Here is a 7,025-nt window from a genome sequence, read left to right on the forward strand (position 1 = left end):
TATTTCTTGGCTGCTCGACAGTTGTTTGATGACTATGCTTCGTTGATCACGATCTTAAGCTCGACGGGCCCGGTACAGGGCCGAGATTCATATCACCCCATAAATCAATCATACAAAAACTATTTTTTTTTATGAAACAAAGGAGAATATGAATTATGGTTTTTCTTTGCATCTTTGACAGTGAATGACCAGACATAAGAAACTGCCACTGAGCTCGTTCAGTACCTTCTTGAGATCACATGTAGAAAAAATCTAAGGAAATGAATAAAGGGAAGATTAAACGGAAGGTTTTGTAGGTACAGTATTGAATTCTGCCATCCGGCCGGACCCATGCAATTTGAAATATTATTATAGAATATGAGGCCTATAAATGACCTTATTATAGCCAACTTGTACACTGTGGATCTAGTGTTGTAACCTATCGTTGTGTCTTCAGGGGTTGGAGGTTGTGGGAGAGGACGGGATGCTGTCGCTAACAGATTCTCCTCCCAGGGAATGGGGTGAGTTTACAGTTTACAGTCTGTCCTCTGGATGAGCTCTGTAGTACGGGTGTAATGGAACCTAGTTGATCTATATATATATACGTTAACCCCGTCACCGCTGCTACTAAACCGTCTCAGAGGAAACACTCGTAGTTGTACGTTGAGATAATGATGGTTACAAGCACATATCTGAACTTACATTTGTGGAACAAATATATTTTTTCTGAATCTCATGTTAATCAGACTTTTCTGTTAATTTACATTAGTGGTTCTGATAATAACTACAATACTCCTTCCCCACTCTCCCCATCCCTCTGTTCTGTCACCATCCTTCTGTCACCATCCTTCCTCCTATTTCCTCGTCAGGACGCCTGGGATCCGGATGGTATCAACGAGGCTGAGGGAACAAGAGGGGCTGAGGGAACTGGTGAGAGCCATGTTATTGGTATTTACTTCTCTGTTCAGACCCAGTGGGGAGCTGGCTTGGTTAGCGTTCTGGTCAGACCCAGTGGAGAGCTGGCTTGGTTAGTGTTCTGTTCAGACCCAGTGGGGAGCTGGCTTGGTTAGTGTTCTGGTCAGACCCAGTGGAGAGCTGGCTTGGTTAGCGTTCTGTTCAGACCCAGTGGAGAGCTGGCTTGGTTAGCGTTCTGTTCAGACCCAGTAGAGAGCTGGCTTGGTTAGCGTTCCACCAACACCTTAAATGTCCAGATAACAGCTGAGTGTCGATGATGAGTTGTGTTTAGGTTGAGATCTGATCATGTGATGTAGCTCGAACACTCTGAGACACTGACCCATCACTTGGATTATCAGGCCATTTCTCACCTTTAGTTCTTTTTGGTGCTTTGAGAAACCAAGTGCTTCATTGTATTAGACTGAGTGACTGCAGATACCACACAACATCTAACTCAGGGGTGGGCAATTATTTTTCCCGGGGGGCCGAATGAGCAACTGAAAATATGTTGGGGGGCCGGGCCAAAATTCCAAACTCAATTATGCATAATATAAATTTTATTTCTATATAAAAAGCAGTAAATGGCATTGTTTTGACCCCTGGTAAGAGTGTATGTTATTATTTGGCAATTAAAAGGTGAGGTTAGCTTTCAAAAATATCATTTATTCAAATAGAATTTATTTCCAAAATGTGAAACATTAATAACAAAGGGCATTTTGAGTTTCATATACTATTGAAACAAGGATTTTCTTAGCTTTCTAAAGACATCACATCATCTTATAGCAAAAATAAACAAGACATGTCACTGAACTGTGTAAAGAAAAGTGTCCCAGTTTTGTAGCCTTTTTTACTTTACATGCCTATATTAAACATTTAATGTTTTCAGAACTGTGCAAAAAAAGAAAAATATATCAAGTGTCCCATTTCACTTGTTATATTTCCACATTTTAGTGTTCTTCAGTTCTTTTTTTTCATTCAGTGTGAGAAATCCAGTCTCTGTTGAGCTTTAACAAGTCCATCAAAGTCAGGTTGCATGTCTGAGGTGGAGATGTGAAGCACAGCTGCCAGATGTTCATCAGTGAGAGAGGATCTGTACCATGACTTGGTAAACGTCATGACTGAGTGTCTGTTCACATATGTAGGTGGATCCAAAGAGAACCAACATCTTCTGAGCATGTCTCCTAAGCGTATATTGTGCGTGTGAATGTTGACATGAAAAGAAAAAAGTAATTAAAAAAAAAAAATATTTAAAAAAAAATTATTTTTATTTTTTTATTATCATGTAATCTTTCGCGGGCCGGATACGGCCGTACAATGCCCAGGTCTGATCTAACTGGAGGGTTGAGCAGAAGGCTGCTTGAACCGCCCCTTTTAACCTCTTAAGCCCTATTCGCCTAAAAGTACATACCCAAGTAAATGGGACATTGCTCCACTTCTACAAGGTCCATTTGCATGTTCTTGGTATCTAGGGACATCTATGGACCTCTGGGAATGTATTCCCAGTGTCAGAAATAAATTGTATTGTAATGAATACATTTTCTTTTTTCATCTTTAACGGTGAATAACACCATGCTAAAATTACCACTGGGCTCGTTCAGTGCCTTCTTGAAATCACGTGTACAAGAGATCTAAGCAAATGAATAAAGGGCAGATGATAAACGTGAGGTTTTGTAGATGCAGTACTGAATTCTGCCATCCGGACACATGCAATTTGATCTATGACTATATAATATCGGGCCTATAAAGGACCTTGTTATGGCCAAGTCACACATCTATGGATCGGGCCAAATTTTAGATAGAGAAACTAACTGCGTTCTAATAACGTTCAGGTTTGTTCCACCCGTGAGATTATGATGAGAAAAAATCTTGATTTTGATTGATGGGAGCTGGCGTGAGCTGGGAAGTGTAGTTTTTCTTTTTATTCGGAAGCCCTGGGTCTCTTCTCATAATATTCTGTTTGTTTCTTACAGCTGGGATTCAGCCTGAAGGTGACTTCTCCAGAGAAGTTGTCTGAAGTTGACGTCTCCAGAGAAGTTGTCTGAAGTTGACGTCTCCAGAGAAGTTGTCTGAAGGTGACGTTTCCAGAGAAGTTGTCTGAAGGTGACGTCTCCAGAGGTGGGTTTAACGAGCACTGACCCTCTTGTGAATTGCAGCGGTCATTGTGCTGATGAAATCCAAACTGAAATGCTGGAATTACCGTCAGATTGTTAGTGGTGACTCTCGGTTTTCTGAACATGACCTGTTTGTGACAAGACTGTATCGTCTTCAATGGACTGGGATGTTAACGTCTCTCCAACTTTGTTTTCCTAGATGTCATTTACAAGCCCGAGATGCCATAGAAGGATGTGCTGTTTGGCTACTTTGTGCTTTTCAAGGTGAGTGTTCATGTAAATTGAGTAACCATGTAAAATAAAGAACCATATCAAGTTCAGTGGAACAAGGTTTTCAAACGTCTAAAAGATGTTAACTTAGTGTTTTCATTCATAGTTAACCTCTTAAGCCCTAGCCATATTTTCTGAATCCACCTAAAAAATACATAAGTAAATGGAAGATTGGTTAATTTGCATGTTCTTGGTATTTAGGGACATCTCGGAGAATGTGTTCCCAGTGTCAGAGATATTCTGTTACTAAATTGCAATGAACCAAAGGAGAATATAAATATTCTTTACCAGACATGAAAAATTGCCACTGAGCTCATTCAGCACCTTCTTGAGATCACGTGTAAAAAAAAATCTAAGCAAATTAATAAAGGGCAGATTATTTTAACGGGAGGTTTTGTAGATGCAGTACTGAATTCTGCCATCCGGACACATGCAATTTGAATATAGAATATCGGGCCTATAAATGACCTCATGGCCAAGTCGCACGTCTATGGATCGGGCCAAATGGCAAGAGTTCAATCTGGATTTAGTATCACCAGGCGTGCAGCAAAAACCGTCAATGAATTATCTGCTTTTTTATAATGTAAATTTCTCTTTCATCAGATTTCTTTCTTTCTAGTGATAACAATAATACTTCCGGTCGGGGGGTTTCAAAAGAAAAGAGCGAAGTCTATTGAAACACAGACACTTTTTTTTTTTTTTTTTTTTTTTAATGAAAACTAAAAAGATCGGTTCCCCGTGTGAATGTACGTACACACTATACACGCAGAAGCATACTGGTACAACGGTGTTCAGAATGCATGTTGCCAACGCAATTTGACGTGACGTATCTGGTTGCTACTAGATAGAACAGAATGGTAGCCAACACTTATGATTTGTAATTGATTGGTATCATTAGTGTTTTTTAGAGTATTCGAATACGCGTTCGGAAACACAAAGGAGTATTCAAATCCTGTAAAATGGTATTTGGGACAGCCCTACACTAAATATATATGTTTTAATAAATGATCTGTATTTTAAACTATTAACACTGACTCATTCCTTCAGTCCACTCAAAATGATGCTAATATTCTTTTTGTTGTTTATTATATTAATTGAAAATGGCATATGAGAGTATTATATAGTAATAATAACACATGGCGATATAATGAAAAGCTATTTATCATTTTTGGCTGGTAGTTTTTTTAGGCTGGTAATAATAAAAGACGCTGTGTAATGATGAAATCCATGCGTGTCAACTGACTCCTGAATCCCCTGAGTGTTCTGTTTCCCCAGACAGCGTTCTGCTGGCTGGAGTGTTCAGAACACCAGGCTCTGGAGCCATGATCAGAAACATCACTGGCTGAACACAGCGTCGTTTAGATCCTGAAAGCACTGGGGTCACGGAGTTCATTAACTTTAAAGGGAGGCCAGATGTATTTATATTTTTGGACGAAGCTACTTAGACTTACAATTGATGCAAGGGGGTTGTATGAAAGTGTCTATAGGATTTGACTTGTATCTGGTGAATTCAATCATTTTAATCTTCTTCTTTTGTCGTGCCCAGCTTCCAAGTACAACATGTTTGTGCTGGACGAGATGTTGAGCGGAGGGTTCAAGGACCAGATCTACGAGATCTTCCAGAAACTGGGAAGCGATACGCAGGTATTTATGACTTATTATTTCACCGGTCGACCAAAAACGATCACGCAAACCGCTGAGCCCCGGCTTATCGCAGAGTTTATTGTATATCGGAATATATTTTGAAACCTCTCAAACATCTAATCATGAGAACTGATTTCACCAGCTGAGAGCAGTGGCACACACACCTGCACCTCCTGTGCTTCTAGATTGTTCTATCAAAGCCGATTGTCATGATGCATAGTAGTTGAACATCTGACGTGAGTGTGGCTCTTGACTCGGTATTTCCACAGGATGCAATGTATTTTTGTAGCGTGCCAAAGAAACCCTCTCCTCCCAGCTGTTGTGTTGGTGAAGGACTGAAGTTCTTTGGTAGAGAAGCCTGTCTGCTTTCCACAGTAACTGGATTTCTGTCCCTACTTACGACTAATTTGCAGACTACATACTTTAATTGGATTTTTTTTTTTATTATCTTTTCTCTAACATCTCCAGTATAGCAGGCATTGTATTACAGTTAAATTACCATCACCTTTTGTACACTTAAAAGTAGGGCTCCAACGATTAGTTGACATAATCGACGACGTCGATCATAAAAACACGTCTACGCCGAATTTTTGCATCGATGCGTTTTTTTTTAATACTTTTCTTGTTGTTTCACTACCTATCTTTGTGAAAGTGGCTTCTCAGCTCTGGTCCAGCTGAAGACAAAGCAGAGGAACAGATTGGACATTGAGCATGACCTCAGAGTTGCTTTGTCTACCATCACCCCAGACTTGAGACTCTTGTCAGGAGCAAACAACATCCCCAGTTATCCCATTAGTTCCCTGGGATGTTAAGCTAAGAAGTCTGCTAAGAAGTATATATTATTTATTATTATTATTATTATTTTATTGCGTTTTTAGCCCTAGTTGCACTTTTGTTGCAACCCCAGTTATCCCATTAGTTCCCCCAAACTTACTGTCGGTCTGTTATGTTAAGCTAAGAAGTCTGCTAAGAGCCCGGAAAAGGAGCTGCTAATTTACGTCAGATTGTCCTTACCTGTGGTCGGTGGTATTCGAAAAAGAATATTCCAATTATTTGATCGCCATCTGGTCCACGATATAACCCACCACAACATATGGATCGGGGTTCCCGAAAACGTTCAATGCGATCGGGTGAAGCCCTAGGTTTCCCATTACTAGAAAAGTCCGCCCGGAGCGGTTTAAACGTAGCACCCGGTCTGGAACATGGTTTACTGCACTCGCTATACTGCCTACTAGCAGGATCTGACCGGTACTGCACCTTCGGAGTCCCAGTATGCCTTTTAACGGCAATCCAATAACGTATATACCGTATACGTGGTTGGCTGCATAAGTGTTAAGTGTTAAGAGGTTGAACTCAATGTGGTGTGAAGGCTCCACTGATCTGTTATGTTTTGAGAGTACAGTAGAGGCTCCACTGATCTGTTATGTTTTGAGAGTACAGTAGAGGCTCCACTGATCTGTTATGTTTTGAGAGTACAGTAGAGGCTCCACTGATCTGTTATGTTTTGAGAGTACAGTAGAGGCTCCACTGATCTGTTATGTTTTGAGAGTACAGTAGAGGCTCCACTGATCCGTTATGTTTTGAGAGTACAGTAGAGGCTCCACTGATCTGTTATGTTTTGAGAGTACAGTAGAGGCTCCACTGATCTGTTATGTTTTCAGAGTACAGTAGAGGCTCCACTGATCTGTTATGTTTTGAGAGTACAGTAGACCAATGAGCTGGTGAAACACCCTTTTGTCCAAATGGGGCACATGCCACGCACATGTTCCCTTCCTAGATGGTGCTCTTTATTGGGAGGGGGATTGTTTTGCCGCTGTCTAGTCGGCACACGCTACATTCCTATTCTCTAGGTTCTTGTATCATGTGTCGATCACTGTAAGTACACATGCTGACCTTTGACCCCTCCCTGCAGGTTGTTCTGCATCCTGGTGGAGGAGGAGCTGACCCTGGTGGAGGAGGAGGAACTGACCCTGGTGGAGGAGGAGGAGCTGACCCTGGTGGAGGAGGAGGAGCTGACCCTGGTGGAGGAGGAGGAGCTGACCCTGGTGGAGGAGGAGGAGCTGACCC

General features: G+C 41.2%; 1 long non-coding RNA gene across 1 annotated transcript; it reads left to right on the plus strand.

The window, feature by feature from the left end:
- The first annotated feature begins 422 nt into the window (after positions 1-422).
- LOC311228848 lies at positions 423-6,939 on the plus strand. The gene is made up of 6 exons (XR_014619700.1): positions 423-500; positions 849-909; positions 2,904-3,048; positions 3,244-3,308; positions 4,861-4,958; positions 6,871-6,939. It is a non-coding gene; the product is annotated as an uncharacterized lncRNA (long non-coding RNA).
- The last annotated feature ends 86 nt before the right edge of the window (positions 6,940-7,025 follow it).

Source organism: Notolepis coatsorum (genome assembly GCF_963971535.1).
Source record: "Notolepis coatsorum genome assembly, chromosome: 5".
NCBI lineage: Eukaryota > Metazoa > Chordata > Actinopteri > Aulopiformes > Paralepididae > Notolepis > Notolepis coatsorum.